The sequence below is a fragment of the Lipotes vexillifer genome, unplaced genomic scaffold (genome assembly GCF_000442215.2).
Source record: "Lipotes vexillifer unplaced genomic scaffold, Lipotes_vexillifer_v1.1 scaffold302, whole genome shotgun sequence".
Classification (NCBI taxonomy): domain Eukaryota; kingdom Metazoa; phylum Chordata; class Mammalia; order Artiodactyla; family Lipotidae; genus Lipotes; species Lipotes vexillifer.
Window position 1 is genome coordinate 463,057 of NW_006798913.1, and position 12,532 is coordinate 475,588.

General features: G+C 38.9%; 1 pseudogene; it reads right to left on the minus strand.

The window, feature by feature from the left end:
- The window catches only part of LOC103090647 (6-phosphogluconate dehydrogenase, decarboxylating-like), a 156,938-nt pseudogene that overhangs the window by 652 nt on the left and 143,754 nt on the right, over positions 1-12,532 (minus strand).

Genomic DNA, 12,532 nt, shown 5'->3' on the forward strand with positions numbered 1-12,532 from the left:
TATGCCACCCCTCTAGGTGGTCACAAAGCACCGAGCTGATCGCCCTGGGCTATGCGGCTGCTTCCCACTAGCTATCTATTTTACGTTTGGTAGTGTATAAATGTCCATGCCACTCTCTCACTTGGTCACAGCTTACACTTCCCCCTCCCCATATCCTCAAGTCCATTCTCTAGTAGGTCTGTGTCTTTATTCCTGTCTTACCCCTAGGTTCTTCATAACATTTTTTTTTCTTAAATTCCATATATATGTGTTAGCATACGGTATTTGTTCTTTCTCTTCTGACTTACTTCACTCTGTATGACAGACTCTAAGTCCATCCACCTCATTACAAATAGCTCAATTTCATTTCTTTTTATGGCTGAGTAATATTACATTGTATATATGTCCCACATCTTCTTTATCCATTCATCTGACGATGGGCACTTAGTTGGTTTCCATCTCCTGGATGTTGTAAATAGAGCTGCAATGAACATTTTGGTACATGACTCTTTCTGAATTTTGGTTTTCTCAGGGTATATGCCTAGTAGAGGGATTGCTGGGTCATATGGTAATTCTATTTGTAGTTTTTTAAGGAACCTCCATACTGTTCTTCATAGTGGCTGTACCAATTCACATTCCCACCAGTAGTGCAAGACTGTTCCCTTTTCTCCACACTCTCTCCAGCATTGATAGTTTCTAGATATTTTGATGATGGCCATTCTGACTGGTGTGAGATGATATCTCATTGTAGTTTTGAATTGCATTTCTCTAATGATTAATGATGTTGAGCATTCTTTCATGTGTTTGTTGGCAGTCTGTATATCTTCTTTGGAGAAATGTCTATTTAGGTCTTCTGTCCATTTGTGGATTGGGTTTTGTGTTTTTTTGTTATTGAGCTGCATGAGCTGCTTATAAATTTTAGAGATTAATCCTTTGTCAGTTGCATCATTCACAAATATTTTCTCCCATTCTGAGGGTTGTCTTTTGATCTTGTTTATGGTTTCCTTTGTTGTGCAAAAGCTTTGAAGTTTCATTAGGATCTATTTGTTTATTTTTGTTTTTATTTCCATTTCTCTAGGAGGTGGGTCAAAAAGGATCTTGCTGTGATTTATGCCATAGAGTGTTCTGCCTATGTTTTCTTGTAAGAGTTTGATAGTTTCTGCTCTTACATTTAGGTCATTAATCCATTTGAGCTTATTTTTGTGTATGGTGTTAGGGAGTGAACTAATCTCATACTTTTACATGTCCCTGTCCAGTTTTCCCAGCACCACTTATTGAAGAGGCTGTCCTTTCTCCACTGTATATTCCTGCCACCTTTATCAAAGATAAGGTGACCATATGTGTGTGGGTTTATCTCTGGGCTTTCTCTCCTGTTTCATTGATCTATCTTTCTGTTTTTGTGCCAGTACCATGCTCTCTTGATTACTGTAGCTTTGTAGTATAGTCTGAAGTCAGGGAGCCGGATTCCTCCAGCTCACTTTTTGTTCTCAAGATTGCTTTGGCTATTCGGGGTCTTTTGTGTTTCCATACAAATTGTGAAATTTTTTGTTCTAGTTCTGTGAAAAATGCCAGTGGTAGTTTGATAGGGATTGCATTGAATCTGTAGACTGCTTTGGGTGGTAGAGTCATTTTCACAATGTTGATTCTTCCAATCCAAGAACATGGTATATCTTGCCATCTATTGGTATCATCTTTAATTTCTTTCATCAGTGTCTTATAATTTTCTGCCTACAGGTCTTTTGTCTCCTTAGGTAGGTTTATTCCTAGATATTTTATTCTTTTTGTTGCAGTGGTAAATGGGAGTCTTTTCTTGATTTCACTTTCAGATTTTTCATCACTAGTATATAGGAATGTCAGAGATTTCTGTGCATTAATTTTGTAACCTGCTGCTTTACCACATTCATTGATTAGCTCTAGTAGTTTTCTGGTAGCATATTTAGGATTCTCTATGTATAGTGTCATATCATCTGCAAACAGTGACAGCTTTATTTCTTCTTTTCCAATTTGGAATCTTTTTATTTCCTTTTGTTCTCTGATTGCTGTGGCTAAAACTTCCAAAACTATGTTGAGTAAGAGGGGTGAGAGTGGGCAACCTTGTCTTGTTCCTGATCTTAGTGGAAATGCTTTCAGTTTTTCACCACTGGGGACAATGTTGGCTGTGGGTTTGTCATATATGGCCTTTATTATGTTGGGAAAAGCTCCCTCTATGCCTACACTCTGCAGGGGTTTTATCATAAATAGGTGTTGAATTTTGTCGAAAGCTTTCTCTGCATGTATTGTGATGACCATATGGTTTTTCTCCTTCAATTTGTTAGTATGGTGTATCATGTTGATTGATTTGCGTATATTGAAGAATCCTTGCATTCCTGGAATAAACTGAACTTTTTCATGGTGTATGATCCTTTTAATGTGCTGTTGGATTCTGTTTGCTAGTATTTTGTTGAGGAATTTTGCATCTATGTTAATCAGTGATATTGGCCTGTAGTTTTCTTTCTTTGTGACATCCTTCTCTGGTTTTGGTATCAGGGTGATGGTGGCCTCGTAGAATGAGTCTGGGAGTGTTCCTCCCTCTGCTGTATTTTGTAGGAGTTTGAGAAGGATAAGTGTTAGCTCTTCTCTAAATGTTTCATAGAATTCGCCTATGAAACCATCTGGTCCTGGGCTTTTGTTTGTTGCAAGATTTTTAATCACAGTTGCAATTTCAGTGCTTGTGATTGGTCTGTTCATATTTTCTATTTCTTCCTGATTCAGTCTTTGCAGGTTGTGCATTTCTAAGAATTTGTCCATTTCTTCCAGGTTGTCCATTTTATTGGCATAGAGTTGCTTGTAGTAATCTCTCATGATCTTTTGTATTCCTGCAATGTTATTTGTTACTTCTCCTTTTTCATTTCTAATTCTATTGAATTGAGTCTTCTCCCTTTTTTTCTTGATGAGTCTGACTAAGGGTTTATCAATTTTGTTTATCTTCTCAAAGAACCAGCTTTTAGTTTTATTGATCTTTACTATTGTTTCCTTCTTTTCTTTTTCATTTATTTATGATCTGATTTTTATGATTTCTTTCCTTCTGCTAACTTTGGGGTTTTTTTGTTCTTCTTTCTCTAATTGCTTTAGGTGCAAGGTTAGGTTGTTTATTCGAGATGTTTCCTGTTTATTAAGGTAGGACTGTATTGGTATAAGCTTCCCTCTTAGAACTGCTTTTGCTGCATCCCATGGGTTTGGGTCATCGTGTCTCCATTATCATTTGTGTCTAAGAATTTTTTGATATCCTCTTTGATTTCTTCAGTGATCACTTCTTTATTAAATAGTTTATTGTTTAGCCTCCATGTGTTTGTAGTTTTTACAGATCTTTTCCTCTAATTGATATCTAGTCTCATAGCATTGTGGTTGGAAAAGATACTTGATACAATTTCAATTTTCTTAAATTTACCAAGGCTTGATTTGTGACCCAAGATATGATGTATCCTGGAGAATGTTCCATGAGCACTTGAGAAAAATGTGTATTCTGTTGGTTTTGGATGGAATGTCCTATAAATATCAATTAAATCCCTCTTGTTTAATGTATCATTTAAAGCTTGTGTTTCCTTATTTATTTTCATTTTGGATGATCTGTCCATTGGTGAAAGTGGGGTGTTAAAGTCCCCTACTATGAATGTGTTACTGTTGATTTCCCCTTTTATGGCTGCTAGTTTTTGCCTTATGTATTGAGGTGCTCCTATGTTAGGTGCATAAATATTTACAATTGTTATACCTTCTTCTTGGATCGATCCCTTGATCATTATGTACTGTCCTTCTTTGTCTCTTCTGATATCTTTATTTTAAAGTCTATTTTGTCTGATATGAGAATTGCTACTCCAGCTTTCTTTTGGTTTCCATTTGCATGGAATATCTTTTTCCATCCCCTTACTTTCAGTCTGTATGTGTCTCTAGGTCTGAAGTGGGTCTCTTGTAGACAGCATATATATGGGTCTTGTTTCTGTATCCATTCAGCCAATCTGTGTCTTTTGGTGGGAGCATTTAGTCCATTTACTTTTAACGTAATTATCGATATGTATGTTCCTATTCCCATTTTCTTAACTGTTTTGGGTTTGTTATTGTAGGTCTTTTCCTTCTCTTGTGTTTCTTGCCTAGAGAATTTCCTTTAGCATTTGTTGTAAAGCTGGTTTGGTGGTGCTGAACTCTCTCAGCTTTTGCTTGTCTGTAAAGGTTTTAATTTTTCCATCAAATCTGAATGAGACCCTTGCTGGGTAGAGTAATCTTGGTTGTAGGTTTTCTCCTTCATCACTTTAAATGTGTCCTGCCAGTCCCTTCTGCTTACAGAGTTTCTGCTGAAAAATCAGCTGTTAACCTTATGGGTATTCCCTTGTGTGTTATTTGTTTTTCCCTTGCTGCTTTTAATATATTTTCTTGTATTTAATTTTTGATAGTTTGATTAATATGTGTCTTTGGCGTATTTCTCCTTGTATTTATCCTGTATGGTACTCTCTGTGCTTCCTGGACTTGATTAACTATTTCCTTTCCCATATTAGGGAAGTTTTCAACAATAATCTCTTCAAATATTTCTCAGTCCCTTTCTTTTTCTCTTCTTCTTCTGGCACCCTTATAATTCGAATGTTGGTGTGTTTAATGTTGTCCCAGAAGTCTCTGAGACTGTTCTCAGTTCTTTTCATTCTTTTTTCTTTATTCTGCTCTGCAATAGTTATTTCCACTGTTTTATCTTCCAGGTCACTTATCCATTCTTCTGCTTCAGTTATTCTGCTATTGATCCCATCTAGAGTAATTTTAATTTCATTTATTGTGTTGTTCATCTTTGTTTCATCTTTAGTTCTTCTAGGTCCTTGTTAAATGTTTCTTGCATTTTCTTTATTCTATTTCCAAGATTTTGGATCATCTTTATTATCATTACTTTGAGTTCTTTTTCAGGTAGACTGCCTATTTCCTCTTCATTTGTTAGGTCTGGTGCATTTTTATCTTGCTCCTTCATCTGCTGTGTGTTTTTCTGTCTTCTCATTTTGCTTATCTTACTCTTTGGGGTCTCATTTTTGCAGGCTGCAGGTTCGTAGTTCCCATTGTTTTTGGTGTCTGTCCCCAGTGGCTAAAGTTGGTTCAGTGGGTTGTGTAGGCTTCCTGATGGAGGGGACTAGTGCCTGTGTTGTGGTGGATCAGGCTGGATCTTGTATTTCTGGTGGGCAGGACTACGTCTGGTGATGTGTTTTGGGGTGTCTGTGGACTTATTATGATTTTAGGCAGCCTCTCTGCTAATGGTTGGGGTTGTGTTTCTGTCTTGCTAGTTGTTTGGCATAGGATGTCCAGCACTGTAGCTTGCTGGTCCTTGAGTGAAGCTGCCTGCTGGTGTTGAGATGAAGATCTTTGGGAGATTTTCGCCATTTGATATTATGTGGAGCTGGGAGGTGTCTCGTGGACCAGTGTCCTGAAGTTGGCTCTCCCACCTCAGAGGCAGAGTCCTGACTCCTGGCTGGTGCACCAAGAGCCTTTCATCTACAGGACTCCTAATAAAGGGAGAAAAAGTAGAAAGAAGGAAAGAAGGAAAGAAAGAAGGAAAGAAAGAAAGAAAGAAAGAAAGAAAGAAAGAAAGAAAGAAAGAAAGAAAGATGGAATGAAAGAAAGAAAAGAAGGAAGGAAGGAAGGAAGGAAAGAAGGAAAGAAGGAGGGAAGGCAGAAAAGAAAGAAAGAAAGAATGTAAAATAAAATAAAGTTATTAAAATGAAAATAATTATTAAGAAAAACAAATTTTTTAAAAGAAAAAAAAATGGATGGATAGTACCCTAGGACAAATGGTGGAAGCAAAGCTATACAGACAAAATCTCACACAGAAGCCTACACATACACACTCACAAAAAGAGGAAAAGGGGAAAAAATAATAAATCTTGCTCTCAAAGTCCACCTCCTCAATTTGGGATGATTTGTTGTCTATTCATGTTTTCCACAGATGCAGGTACATCAAGTTGATTGTGGAGCTTTAATCCGCTGCTTCTGTGGCTGCTGGGAGAGATTTCCCTTTCTCTTCTTTGTTCGCATGCTCCCGGGACTCAGCTTTGTATTTGGCTCTGTCTCTGCGTGTAGGTTGCCGGAGGGCATCTGTTCTTCCCTCAGACAGGACGGGGTTAAAGGAGCAGCTGTGTAGGGTACTCTGGCTCACTCAGGCCCAGGGGAGGGAGGGGTGCAGATATGGGGCGACCCTGAAGTGGCAGAGGCCTTCGGGACATTGCACCAGCCTGAGGTGCTCCGTGCGTTCTCCCGGGGAAGTTGTCCCTAGATCCCGGGACCCAGGCAGTGGCCGACTGCACAGGTTCCCCAGAAGTTGTGTGTGGATAGTGACCTGTGCTCGCACACAGGCTTCTTGGTGGCGACAGCAGCAGTCTTAGCGTCTCATGCCTGTCTCTGTGGTCCACGCTGTTAGCCGTGGCTCGCTCCTATCTCTGGAGCTCCTTTAAGCAGCGCTCTTAATCCCCTCTCCTCGCGCACCAGGAAACAGGGAAGAAAAAGTCTCTTGCCTCTTTGGCAGGTCCAGACTTTTCCCAGACTCCCGCCCAGCTAGCCGTGGTGCACTAACACCCTATAGGCTGTGTTCACGCCACCAACACCAGTCCTCTCCCTGCGTTCCGACTGAAGCCCGAGCCTCAGCTCCCAGCCCCTCCCGTTCCGGCAGGTGAGCAGACAAGCCTCTCGGGCTGGTGAGTGCCGGTCGACACGGATCCTCTCTGCTTTTCCCTCTGCACCCCTATTGCTGTGCTCTCTTCCACGGCTTCAAAGCTTCCCCCCTCCGCCACCCGCAGTCTCCACCCGCGAATGGGCTTCCTAGTGTATGGAAATCTGTCCTCCTTCATGGCTCCCTCCCACTGGTGCAGGTCCCTTCCCTATTCTTTTGTCTCTGTTTATTCTTTTTTCTTTTGCCCTGCTCAGGTACATGGGGACTTTCTTGCCTTTTGGGAGGTCTGAGGTCTTCTGCCAGCGTTCAGTAGGTGTTCTGTAGGAGATGTTCCACGTGTAGATGTATTTCTGGTGTATCTGTGAGGAGAAAGGTGATCTCCACCTCTTACTCTTCCACCATCTTCCTGATCACCCCCCCATCTTCCCGATCACCCTTTAATTTTTTTAATAACATCTTTATTGGAGTATAATTGCTTTACAATGGTGTGTTAATTTCTTCTTTATAACAAAGTGAATCAGTTATACATATACATATGTTCCCATATCTCTTCCCTCTTGCATCTCCCTCCCTCCCACCCTCCCTATCCCACCCCTCTAGGTGGTCACAAAGCACCGAGTTGTTCTCCCTGTGCTATGCGGCTGCTTCCCACTAGCTATCCATTTTACTTTTGGTAGTGTATATATGTACATGCCAGTCTCTCACTTTGTCACAGCTTACCCTTCCCCCTCCCCATATCCTCAAGACCATTCTCAAGTAGGTCTGTGTCTTTATTTCTGTCTTGCTCCTAGGTTCTTCATGACCTTTTTTTTTCTTAGATTCCATATATATATGTTAGCATATGGTATTTCTTTTTCTCTTTCTGACTTACTTCATTCTGTCTGACAGACTCTAGATCTATCCACCTGACTACAAATAACTCAATTTCATTTCTTTTTATGGCTGAGTAATATTCCATTGTACATATGTGCCACACATTAATATCCATTCATCTGTTGATGGATACTTAGGTTGCTTCCATGGCCTGGCTATTGTAAATAGAGCTGCAATGAACATTTTGGTACATGACTCTTTGTGAATTATGGTTTTCTCAGGGTATATGCCCAGTAGTGGGATTGCTGGGTCGTATGGTAGTTCTATTTTTAGTTTTTTTAAGGAACCTCCATACTGTTGTCCATAGTGGCTGTATCAATTTACATTCCCACCAACAGTGCATGAGGGTTCCCTTTTCTCCACACCCTCTCCAGCACTTAATGTTTGTAGATTTTTTGATGATGGCCATTCTGACCGGTGTGAAATGATATCTCATTGTAGTTTTGACTTGCATTTCTCTAATGATTAATGATGCTGAGCATTCTTTCATGTGTGTGTTGGCAATCTGCATATCTTCTTTAGAGAAATGTCTATTTAGTTCTTCTGCCCATTTTTGGATTGGGTTGTTTGTTTTTTTGATATTGAGCTGCATGGGCTGCTTGTAAATTTTGGAGATTAGTCCTTTGTCCGTTGCTTCATTTGCAAATATTTTCTCCCATTCTGAGGTTTTTCCTGGATCTTTTTAGAAGACACTTTCCTAGGCTTTAAGGGTTAACAAATGGCTTGACACTTTTTCTGAAGATTCTGTGACCTTCATTTCAGAGAATCATCCAGCAATACAGAAATAAACAAATGTGCTTCCTCACCTCATGGGAAGGGTGGGGGTAGGCTTATGCATTGGCTGATTGGCACGTGGTCAGTTCAATGGAGAGCTGGGTTCTGCTTTGCCATTTACTAGCCATATAATTGTGGACAAAAAGAATCAGTCTGAAAAATACATGTATTGCTATCTTATCTGATTTATAATTTTATGACTATCAAATTATTTATGTGGAAGTGAGTTTCTATAAGCAGAGATGAGATGCAGAGTGAAACTCTAGAACATGCCATTGCAAAAGCTCTTTCTGCATTCTCTATTAATAAAACCAATACTTCATTTGAGGATAAATCATTTCATAGACTGTATGGTGGATGACTCTACCAGCACTCTACCAGTTCTAGATAGCTCATATATCTTCCTTTAATTAGAGGGACTTGTGCATTATGATGATATACTACATTCCATGGGTTATCAAAACATGCCACCATCTCTGAAAGCCTTGTCACCAGTAGAAGTGGCCAAATATTTGCCCTTTTTCAGTGAGAAGTAATGGATATGTATTAATCCAGCCATGTCACTCTTCACAGCAAGTGTGTATCAGAGTCTTTGTACTTAGTTTAGCATAGATTATCTTCCTTTAGTCTAACCACCTGTTACGTGGGTTTTAAAGTTTATTTCACATCATAGATCAGAAACCATGAAACCATCATCATTCGTATTGTGTCAGAACTCAAGAAATATGTAACTATTTTTCTTCCCCTTTTCATTTTAATTCGTCTTATTTCTTTTCAGAGTAACTGTAAAATTTAGATGTCATTCTCATCAAGATCAAGTCACTTCTTTAAACTAGCATATTCACATCCAACTATCATTTTTAAAAAATGTATCCTTTAAGATGAAACCTTGTCTTTTCTCCCTGAATTTTACTGCTTTCCCAATTTCTGTTATCTGCCCATTTGTAAGAATTCTATTCCCCCCCTTTCTTTTTAATGCAGGTAACTCTGAGATATTAATGAATAGTTCAAGTACAATAAGAATCCATAAAATTGTGTGGATAAACATACCAAGTGACATTAGAGCATTTGATTGAATATTAATTTATTATTTCATATATTCAAATTCATACATTGAGTGTTTGCTTAGACATGAAGTCTTCTCTCAAGGAAGTCATTTATGACAGAGAGAAACAGACGTGTAAAAACAAATTCCAATATGGCATGATTAGTATCAACAAGGATACATAGAAAATACTCTGAAAAGACAAGAGCAGGTATGATTCACCCATGGTAGTAAATAAGAAAATGATTCATGGAAGAGGTGACATTTATGTTGATTCTTAAAGGACTATTTTAGTGGGCTATAGATCTGCGTAGAGAGTAAGGTTCAAACATATTGCAGGCAAAGACAAAAGTGAGATTTATTAGTCAACTACTGCCGCATTACAAAGTACTACCTTCTTAGTGGTTTAAAGCACACGTTTATTATCTCATAACTTCCATGTCAGATTCTGGGTTTGCTTAGCTGAGTCGTCCACCCAGAGTCTCCCATGGCTGCAGCCAAGGGGTTGTCCTGGTCTGTATTCTCCTCTGGAGGCTCAATTAGGGAAGAATTGGCTTGAATCTCATTCAGTTTATTTACAGGATTAATATTCTTGTGGCTGAATGGCTGATGTCATGACTCGTCACTGGCTGGTGGCTGGAGGTGTCCATATGATCCTCAAGGTCATATCCAGCTCTCTTCCATGTGGCTCTCTCCATGGGCCTTTCAAACATGGATGTTTTCTGCTACAAGGCCAGCAAGGGGGTATCTAACTTTTAAGGGTTTTCAGCTGATTAGGCCAGGCCCACCTTAGATAAGTCTCTCTTTTAACTAACTAAAAATCAACAAACATGAGACTTTAATAACATTTGCAGAATCCTTTTACCTTTACTATATAATGTAATTTTATCACAAAAGTGATATCTCACCAAGAGATTTGTCATATTCTATTGATTGGAAGCAAATAAAAATTCCTAACCACACTCCAGGGACAGGAATTATGCAAAGGTGTGGCCACCAGAGGTTGGAAATTATTGGGGGTTTACCCTAGGTTCTGACTGCCATATAGGCAAAGATAAGTCTTCATGAAATAATATAGTATTGCAAAACTGCAAGTACTAGGTAGTTCCATGTGGTAGAAAGATAGAATGTAAAAGACAGAGGAGGGGGCTTCCCTGGTGGCGCAGTGGTTGAGAGTCTGCCTGCCGATACAGGGGACACAGGTTTGTGCCCCCATCCAGGAGGATCTCACATGCCGCGGAGCGGCTAGGCCCATGGGCCATGGCCGCTGAGCTTGCGCGTCCGGAGCCTGTGCTCCGCAGCGGGAGAGGTCTGCCTAACACACACACAAAAAAAAAAAAAGACAGAGGAGGGTAAAAGCTAGAACCTATGAGCTTTGAGTATCTTGTGAAAGAGTTTGGATTTTGTGCTACAGGTGGTAAGAAACCATTGCAGAACATTCACAGAGTAGAGTGATGCAATGCAATGCAATCAGTCTGGAAGCAGTGAGCAAGGTGGAATACAGTAGACTGATCTGGAAGAAGGGAGACCAGTTAGAACACCCTGGCAATAATCCAGACAATGGAGGGTGGGGACTTTTAAAAGACCAAGGAGATGAAGAGAAATGACATATAAAAATATATTTAAGAAAATGATTGCCATGAGCATTGAAGATGGGAAAGAGGAAGGGGTGTGTGGTGACTTATTTTTGTCTAAACTGGTTATAATCTCTGGCACAGGGCCTCCCAACCTGAGTATGAACATTGACAAATGGTCTTAAACATTGTGTCAAAAAATACTGATTGAGGATATATTTTATACAAAGTACCCTATTAGGTATTTCATGGATTTCAAATATTTACTAAATGTATTTTCCAACTCAAGGAATGTATAGGACACATAACCTAAAAGGCTGGATACATAAGGGAGTGTGTAGTATCATATGTGATAAAATGTAATGGCAACATATCTAGAGAAGTTTATATTAGCTGTAATGTAATTTATACAGGATAGTAAATAAGGGCAAGATTTAGAAATGGAAATTGGAGCTAATATAGGAGTTTTTGAGTGAGGCTAAAGAACTTGAGCTTTAGTCTATAAGCAATGGAGAAATCAATGATGGTTTTGGAGCCCAAGATTGACACTACGAAAACAGTGCCTTCTGAAAATTAATCTGCAAATCGATGTGCAAATAATAGATTTGATGGACAAAGTCTGGAATAGGAGACTATGTTAAAGAATATATTTATATACCCAGCCATAAAAAGGAATGAAATTGGGTCATTTGTATAGATGTGGATGGACTTAGAGGCTGTCATATAGAGTGAAGTAAGTCAGAATGAGGAAAACAAACATCGTATATTAACATATATATGTGGAATCTAGAAAAATGATACAGATGAACCAGCTTGCCATGCAGAAATAGATGCACAGATATAGAGAACAAATGTATGGACACTAAGGGGGAAAAGTGGGCTGGGGGGATGAATTGGGAGATTGGGATTGACATATATACACTAATATGTATAAAATAGATAACTAATAAGAACTTGCTGTATAAAAAAAAGAAAAAAAGAAAATTCAAAACAAAATAAATAAAAACAAACTTACATTAATACATAAAAAAAGAATATATTTATAATCTAGGGTTGAAGACATATGGATTTGGGCCAGTGAGATTGGAAAATCATACAAGTTGGAAATGATTGTCAAGAACCTTCACCAAAGCTGCACTAAGTTTGTGGTTGCAGGAAATCACTGCAGTGGGTCCTTCCTTATTTGAGATTTTCACTTTCTAACCAGCATTTTAAATGTATCCCCATCCTACAGATCAAAGTCACCGTTAGTGCACATTCTACTTTTCATGAGATTTTGCCTTTACCCTTGGTCACAGCATAACAATCAGTCATGGTTGTTTTGTTAGAAATAAGTAGTTTTTACCACCCAAAGCCTAGATATTTCTACTCTAACGAATAATCATTATTTTATTAATACTACTAAAATTGCTATTGAGTGTGCATTACATGTACATAATATTCTGAATACTCAAAAATAATTATCCCTTAGAATAAACCCAATGACAGGAGAAGAAGCTGAGGATAGATATCTTTCTCAAATTCAAAGGACTCTAGTGTGGAACATGGACAGACACCTACTGCAGAGCTTATGGCCTTGACCATTATGTGATACTCCTAAATTTAACACTGTAAATGAAA